This window comes from Arachis duranensis, chromosome 5, assembly GCF_000817695.3.
Source record: "Arachis duranensis cultivar V14167 chromosome 5, aradu.V14167.gnm2.J7QH, whole genome shotgun sequence".
In the NCBI taxonomy this organism is placed as follows: Eukaryota; Viridiplantae; Streptophyta; class Magnoliopsida; order Fabales; family Fabaceae; genus Arachis; species Arachis duranensis.
This window is the reverse complement of record NC_029776.3, coordinates 31,000,778-31,010,124: the sequence shown is the minus strand read 5'-3', so window position 1 is coordinate 31,010,124 and position 9,347 is coordinate 31,000,778. Positions and strand designations below refer to the sequence as shown.

The following is a 9,347-nucleotide window of genomic DNA, read 5'->3' as shown; positions in this document are numbered from 1 at the left end:
AATTAACAAGTAAAACTAAGAAGATCAAGACAATAGAACACTAAAATATCAAGAGAATTGAAATCAAAATAAGAATTGAAAGATGAATTTGAAAGAGGTTAACCTAACTTTACCCTAATTTCTATCCTAAATCTAGAGATAGGGGAGAGCTTCCCTCTCTAAAATTCTACCCTAAAACATGATGAAAACTCTACTATGACTACTTGGTTCCTTCCCCCTTCAATCCTTGAGTTCAATAGCATCAGAAATGAGTTGGATTGGGCCCAAAAAATGAGCTAGAAATTGTTGGCCACGAGTTGCTTTTTAGTGAATCACGTGCAACATCGACGTGTATGCGTACAGTGCACGTATGTATCTCTAAACGCAAAGCAACTATGGCAAATTTTATATCATTTTGAAGCCCCGATGTTAGCTTTCCAACGCAACTAAAACCGCCTCATTTACACCTCTGTAGCTCAAGTTATGATCGATTGAGTGCGAAGAGGTCATGGTTGACAGCTTTACGGTTCCTTCATTTCTTCATGAATTCTCCCACTTTACCTGCTTTTCTCCTCACTTCTTCCATCCAATACTTGCCTTACGAACCTGAAATCACTCAACAAACATATCAAGGCATCGAATGAAATTAAAGTGAATTGAATTTAACTATTTTAAGACCTAAAAAGCATGTTTTCACACTTAAGCACAAATTTAGGGAGAATTACAAAACCATGCTATTTCATTAGATAAATGTGAGAAAAGTTGATAAAACCACCCAAACTAAACACAAGATAAACCACAAAATTGGGATTTATCAAACACCCTACCACACAAAGCTTTATGCTTAAGCTGTAAAATAGAGGTAGTGAGGTATTATGACCTCTAAATAAAATATACAAACCTAGATATAGTTGAAAGAATGCATAACTAGGAGCCTTGAAGAAAAGTTTAAGCAAAAACCGCCAAAAAGAAAAGCGCGTCACACAAGTAAACGGAAAGCCAAATAAAAGAAAAGGGTAAAGCTTATGTACATAAAGAGTAGAATGCCAAAATATACAGAATATCAAGCTCCAGTCTCGACCTGCGAAGCCGCCGGCCAGAGTATAATTACATATATACACAATCTCAAAATATCCCAAAACAGAAAACCAAAACACCTGTTTCTCCAAAATAGCCTCTAGGAGGGACAAATACAAATATATACAGAGGAGAATCTAAAAACATAAACATATTGCCTAAAACCAAAACACAACATCCCAAAAGACCAAACTTCGCTTGCAAATGAAACTGCAGATATAAGACCCAGAATTTTTGAAAAATATTATTATGAATTAATTTCAAATCATTTAATTATTAACAGCTTTAATTTCAAAAATTATTTTATTAAAGATGATTAACACAAGCTTTGATGAATTGAATTTAAAATAAATTAAGATTTTATCCAAATTCCATCATTATTGAGTATTTTTCTATTTACAACTTAAAGTCTTAGAAATTCAAAAATAATAAAATTTAACTACTTAAATTAGAATTTTATCTAATTTTATAATTATTGAATTATTTTCTATATTTAAATTACAAAATTAGTAGTTACAGAATAACAAGAATTTTTATATGATTTATTTTAAATAATTGATATTTTTATAATTTAATACTTTAAGTTTTAGAAATAAAGAAAATAATTATATTACCTTATAATTTCAATTAGAGCATTTGATTGAAAACCAATTAGTATTTTAATACAGCAAATAATATTTTAAAGTAATGTTTAAGGATTTAAATCAAATTTCAAATTAATACTCTCTATATCCTAATTCTATTAAAATTACCCTACTTAAATTAAACCTAAAATCCCCAAATTGAAACCCTAACCCAAGGGGAAGAAGGGAAGGCAGCGTGGTGGGCGTCACTGCCACCCAATGTTCTAAAAACCGGTTCGAACCGGCCGGTCAAACCACGAATCGATGAGAATCACGGTTCGATTATATGCCAAAATCGAAAAAAAATAAAAACCGTTGTTGAACCGTTAAACTGGCCGATAACCAATCAGTCGAACCGAACCAAGACCCGGCCGGATTTTTACTTTGCCCAAAAATGCTCAAAACACAGCCGTTTAACATTCAGTAACCCCCCAACCCATACCAGTTACCAACCCTAACTCACTCCAACTCTCCAACGGCGCAATAGCACACCCTCCCTCACCCCTCCCATCACCCTCGAGCTGGCCGTAACTCTCAATGCCGGCGAGCTCAGTCCCTCCCTTCAACTGCCAGACTGCCCCTGACGCCGTCGCCGGTTAGAGCTTCGAAACTCACTCTGTCCCTCACTCAGCTAATGTCTCAAAATCATTGTAATGGAAGAAAAGAAAAGGATCAAGAAGAACACTCCTTTATTTCTTTCATCCTGTGATAATTAGTGAATACTTCCCTAAAACACTATTCTTTACCTCGTACAAAATTCAATTTTTCAATTTCAACAGATGAAGCTATCCAACGACAAGCACAAGTTTCATGATGTTAACCGACACAATTTCAAACCAGTTTTGGCCAATCAAGAAGCGGAGGCCTGCATCATTTTTTCCTGCGTGGATCCCACCTTAGCCCATATTTCTTCAGTGTTTTGATGTAATTTCTCATGAGGGTAAACTTGTTACTTCCCAGGTGATAGAAATAATCCCACGAATAGATTCCGGTCTTGTGCAAGTCATCAAAATTAAGCCTGAACAATCCAATTCTGCAACTATGCATCACATTTTAGTTTGAGGGATTTAGATATTGAAATTTAGATATAATGTCTAAGTTTGATGTACCCTACCCCATAGTTCACTACCGGTTCTACAGACATGATTCCCATGTGCCGTCTCCCCGATATTACCTGGTTCGAGGGATCAATTGGAATGTAGTCGTATTAAAACAATAGAAAAAGAAGTAACAAGGAAGATTCATCAAACAAGAGATCTCATTGATTCAATTATCAAAGTGTACTGAAACTCGGGATATAGTTTCCAAATGGTGCAGTTGAAAAAGCATTCTGAGTTGCAGAAAGCAAGTACCTTTTCACCTCCAATTGATCTGGTTTTTCCATCAACTGCAGGACTGTTTATTCTTAGAAACTCAGCCAACAACTTGAATACACGACCATCGGCAAATTCCACCTCCACCTGAGAATAGTCCAGGAATCATGGATAAGGTAGGGGAAATAAGCATAGTTTCTCCAAGAGAGATGTTTCAAGATGCAAGAACAATATGATAAGTAAGGATACAACAGAAACAAAGCCTTTAACCACTACGTGTCGTGTGTAGAGTGTAACACCAGCTAACATTAGGAGAGTTTAGTATAATTAACACAAAACACAAAACACAAAACACAAAACAATAATGCTTTCCTTCTTTTCTACAGCTTCCAATTGTGTAATGATGAAACAACATAAAACACCATTTGAAAGCAAATAATACAATATTAAACCCAGTTATACCCTAGTTAAATACACAACTTTCTTTCTTTTGTTTCTCTATTTTTTTTCTATATATAAGAAGAATATCATTTAGTATTTACAGTGTGTACCTTTCTAATCTCTCAACATGTTTGTGAAAGAAACACATTCAAAAAATTCATGACCTTTACACCAAATAGAGGCCAAACAACTCATCCTATCCCATGGTGAATTGTACTCCAACCAAATACTTCAGATATGGTGTATAGTGCACTATGGCAAAAAGATTTGTTTCTCTCTTTTAGGCCTTCATATATTGAATCAAATGAACCTTTAATACATTTGGGTCACCAAAAGTGTTCAAACCATGAAAAACCCAAACAAAACAACAGTCAATAGTCCATAGTCTCTCTCCTTCGGAATTCAATTAAAGGTGCTTTAGTCAAATAAATAGTAAATTACAGGAATATTTTACTAATATTAAGTAACATTTTCTTATATTTATAGCTAAATTTTCCTTCTAAACTTCGACTTATAAGAAAAATTCAAATCTACTCTATTCTTGGAAAAAAGGAATGTACATTTTTTCAAGGCAAGCTAAGAAACAAACTTTCATATTCTAACCCAATCATGCAGTAAACAATATTAAAAAAAATAACAAATAAAAATTGAAAATTTCCCTTTTTGATTTAAAAGGGGAAGTGCTAACCAATTTTGGGGCTTGAAGAGAGAATCTGGTGATTAGAGCATAGCATCTACCACTGTGTTGATACTCCGAATTGCAGCCATGACCATCAAGGAAGCAAGGGTTTTGATCGAATTCTCTTTTTCTTTTTCCTTTATCCCTAAGTCAGGCTAAATTCTAATGGTTCGGTATTATGAAGAAAGAAATGAGGCACTGATACTGTTTATTTTAAAGGAAATACTGAAACAAGAGTAAAGGAAAGGAAATTGGAATTTAGAAGAAAGATGGTGATTTTCCTTTGTTTGTTTGTAGAAAGATTTTGCAATATCTGTGCTCATCAATGTTCCAAAACAACACAACACAGACCAAACCAACAGATTCAAAACTACTCACTATATCAACATCACCATTGTATCGAAAGATGATTCTTTAGTCCAATAAACATTGGAATCGGCAATCTAGGATTCTAGGACAAGAAAATTGCCTCTGAAAGAAACAAAACAATGCTACAGTAAAGAGAGAAGCTGAGAAAGTTAGAAGGATAAGAGATGCAAATATCTAAATCAAGGTTTGGAAAATTAGTCTGGACCAAGGTTCTAAAAACCGGACCAATTATCAAACCACTCTAGTCACTGGTTCACTGATTTAATGGTTAAACCGGTTCAACCATAGTCCAATCGAAAAACCTGTTTTATATTAAAATAATAAATAAAATACAAATAAACACTCTAAAATATAATTATAGTCTAATATAAACTTTAAAATATCTTCTAAATTTAAAACACTACATGAAATGTCATCAACCACAATCTTAAGATCTTTAGATAAAGTACAAACTTAAATATTTTAATGAACTAAAGCTTTTGTTTTCAAAGTTTGCTATAAGAAAAATCAAAATCCTTTCTTCATTGATGACATTAATCAATAAAACAATTACATCGAAAACATATCAAACCATTTCCAACTCTGGTTTAAATTTGTCCAAGCAACAAAGAAAAAGAATGAAGGTTTCGCCACCAAAAAAAAAAGAATGAAGGTTCCTCGAAGTAGCAGCTGTACAATCCACATGATTTAACACAAACTAGAAGTTCCGAAACTTCATTCTTCCATAGCTGCAGGCTCAAAGCTATCGCCACCTAAATCTAACCTACCACCTAACATACCACAAATTTCTAATCAAGAGGAGACTCAAACCTGCAGGCTCACAGTAAAATTGTATTCATTTGAGGAGACTCAAAATAAATCAGGAAAAGCAAAAGGATTTCACAATAACGCAGAGCTAAACTTGACATTTTAATGCTCCTTCATCGTGTTACTCAATAAATCATCAAAAAAGCCACAATCCAAGCACATGTAAATCACAAAACTTAAACCCTACACTTGTCTGTTAAAAGCTCAGTTACTAATATGCAAGGTCAATTATTAGAGTGTGATCCTCAAAATCTTAGTAAAACAACACATAATTTCGATTCAGCAACATTAAACCAAGATAATCCATATTGATCAGCATCATGCCATAATTCATCTTTACAAAGTTTTAAATTTTTAATTATTGTGGTCTATGTATTTATAAGCATATATAGATTTATTATCAAAGATTGGAATTAATTCCAACATATCTTCAGAAATCAAATAAGAATTCACAAAAGTTATTTATGTCCTCCAAATTTTCTCCATATTTATGCCACAATGAAACTTATCTCACATATGCAATAGTTGGCAATTTATCAGCTTCTCAAGATTATTTCTCTTTAAAAAATCATTCTCCTTGTCTAGAATAATTTCTATTTAAAAAACAGTTTTTTTGTCGAAGTGATAAATTACTGTAGTTATGGGAATGAATTGCAAGAATGAGCAGTGAATCAGTAACACAGGCAATGCACTTTATCATCAAGCAGTAACCCAGTAATAGAGTCATCAAAATTGAAATTTATCATCATGCAGTGAGCAAAGCCAATCAACCAAAAACAAACGCTGAGCACTGAATGAGGTATTATTATCAGCAACACAGTGACACACAAAACATCAGCATAAAAGAACCAAAGCTAATCAATATTCACAACACATTCAATCATCAACAATCAATATATTAAAATAATAAAATCACAACACACACAAAACAGCAGCATAGCAGAACCAAACAGAGAAATAAATTTAACACATCAGAAATTACCAAAACACACAAATAAATTAAAAGAAGAAAGCTACAAACCCTAAGATGGAGGACGCGGTGTGAGGATCGCAGACGACAAGAACCGCGGCGAGGAGGACAGCTTAGAAGCAGACAGCGGCACACCTGAGAAGCGGATGACGACTTGACAGAGAGGAAGAGGAAACACGGCGCTTGCGATGATTCTTCCTCTATATGAGCGCGACGGCGACGTGTCTTCCTTCGTGCGAGCACAGCGACATGTCTTCCTCCATGCGAGAGTGACAGCGGGGGAGCGGCATGTGCGGGGTATCACGGAAGAGAGGAGAGTGAGAGACCCGAGAGTTTGCAGAAGAAGAGAGCAGGGGTTGGAGACTTGGGGGCAGTGGCTACACGGAAGGACGGCGATAGTGGATCGACAGACTGGCAGCAGCAGCAGCTAGGGCTGGAGAAGGGGAAGTGATTCAGAGGTCTACATCTTCAGTGAGAGAGTGAAGATGTGCAGCTAGGGTTGGTTCGTTTAAACGTTTAAGCAAAAAACGACGCCACTTTTACCTAATAGGCCGGTTTCTGATCCAATCCAACCGGCCGGTTCCCGCCTGGTTCACTAGTTTATTATTGGTTTTTATTTCGATGGTTTTGTATACTTGATGGAAGTATTTATGTCGTCAGTTTGCAGTTAGACTGTTTGAACGGTCAAAGTTTCAACGATTCAAAAGGTTTAACCAAAATTCAACTAGAATAACTAGATTATAATAAAATGATATATAATATATTAATTATTAAATCATAAATATAAACACTGTGGTAAAAAAACCTTTTTTGTAAATTCAAAAATACATAAAAATTCAAAATTATAACTAAAGTCTCTTACTCTCATAATCTCGTATAATAACTCACTATCTACAGGTACTTGTTCATTAATATCTTTATGAAAAAGTATCAAAAGACAATAATTTTAGTATATAATAGGAATAAAAAGAAAATTAAGATTATATAATAATTAATTCAATAAATTTTTAATAATTACTCTTTTTAAATTTAAACAAAAAATTAGGATTTGTATTTAAACTCATTCACACTATAATTATTCTTAATCTCACCATAACCTCCAATACACGTCCAAAACTCACCGTCATCTTCTCCAGTCCTCACCTCGCGTCGCTGCACTCCCTGCAAAATATACCGACACCGCCTCCACCTCCGTCGGTCAGCCCGACTCACCTCGCCCTCCAGCGCTCAGTCCAACGCTGCTGCTGCAGTTTTCGCATCACTCTTCCTTGACCGTGTTGCTGCGGTGTTGTGGAACTCTCTCGTGGAATTCCTGCTACATCATGGAGTTGATGGTGATCATACGAGCCATTCTTGATAGCCTTGAAGACCAAATTGATTAAGAGATTTTATAGCAACAGGGATCCCCATTTTTAGGTTTTGTTGGAGTCATAGCATAATCTCTACGAAGCCATCCTTTGAAAACACTTCCAAATCCTCCCTCACTAAGAAAATGCTGTCTCTTGAAATTCTTTGTTGCCAACTTAAGATGTTTGCATGTGAAGCTTTTTTGGATTAACCACCCTTTCTTCATCAATTACTACTATCGGAGTAGTGATGGTGGATCCACCTGACCCATGAAAAATTGGTGAATTGATTGGAGTTGATGATGTGGGACCAATAATTTTCTCCTCTACTCCTGGATTATTCCCGGATTATATTAATTTAATGACCAGTTTAGGATGATTATTTTAATAAGTATGCGAATGGTTATTTTAATTGTTATGTGGATTATTATTTTGATTAGATTGAGTTTAGTTATATATAATTAAAATATATTGGATGTTCAATTTATTAGATATTTGGATGATTATTTTTATCCTTAAATAGATGATTATTTTCACTGTGGATGAGTGATGCCGGTGGCAGTGTGTGACAAGCCAAGTAGCGACAGTGAAGTAGGATGATTATTGATAAAAGTGGGGGTAGCAGCCGGTTGGAAAAGGAGAGGATATTGGAATGAAATGCTTTGATAAATTAGAGTTTGGAATGGTTATTTTTTAGAAATAAATGAGTGAGTTTTTTATTTAGATAATTTATGGAGTATTTTTTATTTTTTATATGTATTTAGCTAAATCACCAGTCCATTATACACATTGTCAAGATTCCTTAAAGGAGTAAACAATGTAAACAATAGGATAAAAAAAATAAAATTAAAATTATAAATCAAATCATTAATTAATTATCTTTAATTTTAAATTTTGAAATTTAATAAAATAAGGATTAGCAGTTACACTCAATTTAAATTTGACCCCCTTCCTCTATTTACCATTTTCGGTCTACAGAGGCACCCCCAAGCGCCACTTCACTCCCACTCTCTCCGATCCGATGCCGCCCAGCCTCCAGCTGACACCCCCATCCGCCCGTCGACGCCGCCCAAGCATCTCTACGAATGTTCGATCGCTCCGTGCATCATCTTTCGCACTACCCATCCGCGTGCCAACCGTGCACCCTCCGCAGCCCCGCCTTTTACTATTGCAGTTCACCACCACCATTGACAACAATGACAACCACCTCAATGCCAACGTATTGTTCAAAATCCATGCAGAATCTCCACTCTGTTCTCGCCTCCCACGGCTTCGACCACAAGATTCATGGCGGTCTCGCTTCTTCCTTCTCTTCTTCCTCTACCATTTTCGTCATGAGCCTCACAACGCCACACAGTATGAATCTAAAAGGCTACGTCTACAGCAACATGTTGGACGCGCAGTGAGAACGTATACAGTGAAATCCATGTACAGGATTCTCATAAAGGTATTTCTGAATGTTGCAAACCTACTTACGAGAAAATGAATATAACCTTATACCCACAGGATACTATTGATAAAATTATCCAAATCCAAAAAATTTATTAAAATTTTTAAATTATCCTCTAATAAAATCCAACTAATTCCAACTATAATACTACTCTATCTCCAATCACCAATCCTTCAACACCACTATCAACAGTCCTATCTCACCTTATCATTGCACTTGCATATAAATTGAGAGAGCGAGAGAGGTTGGGAGACACTAGGTGTGGGAACAATGGGTGGGATAGCAATAGGCAA

General features: G+C 35.3%; 1 pseudogene; it reads right to left on the bottom strand.

Annotated features, from left to right (window-relative positions):
- Positions 1-2,348: 2,348 nt before the first annotated feature.
- On the bottom strand, positions 2,349-4,906 carry LOC107489064 (uncharacterized; annotated as a pseudogene).
- Positions 4,907-9,347: the final 4,441 nt, after the last annotated feature.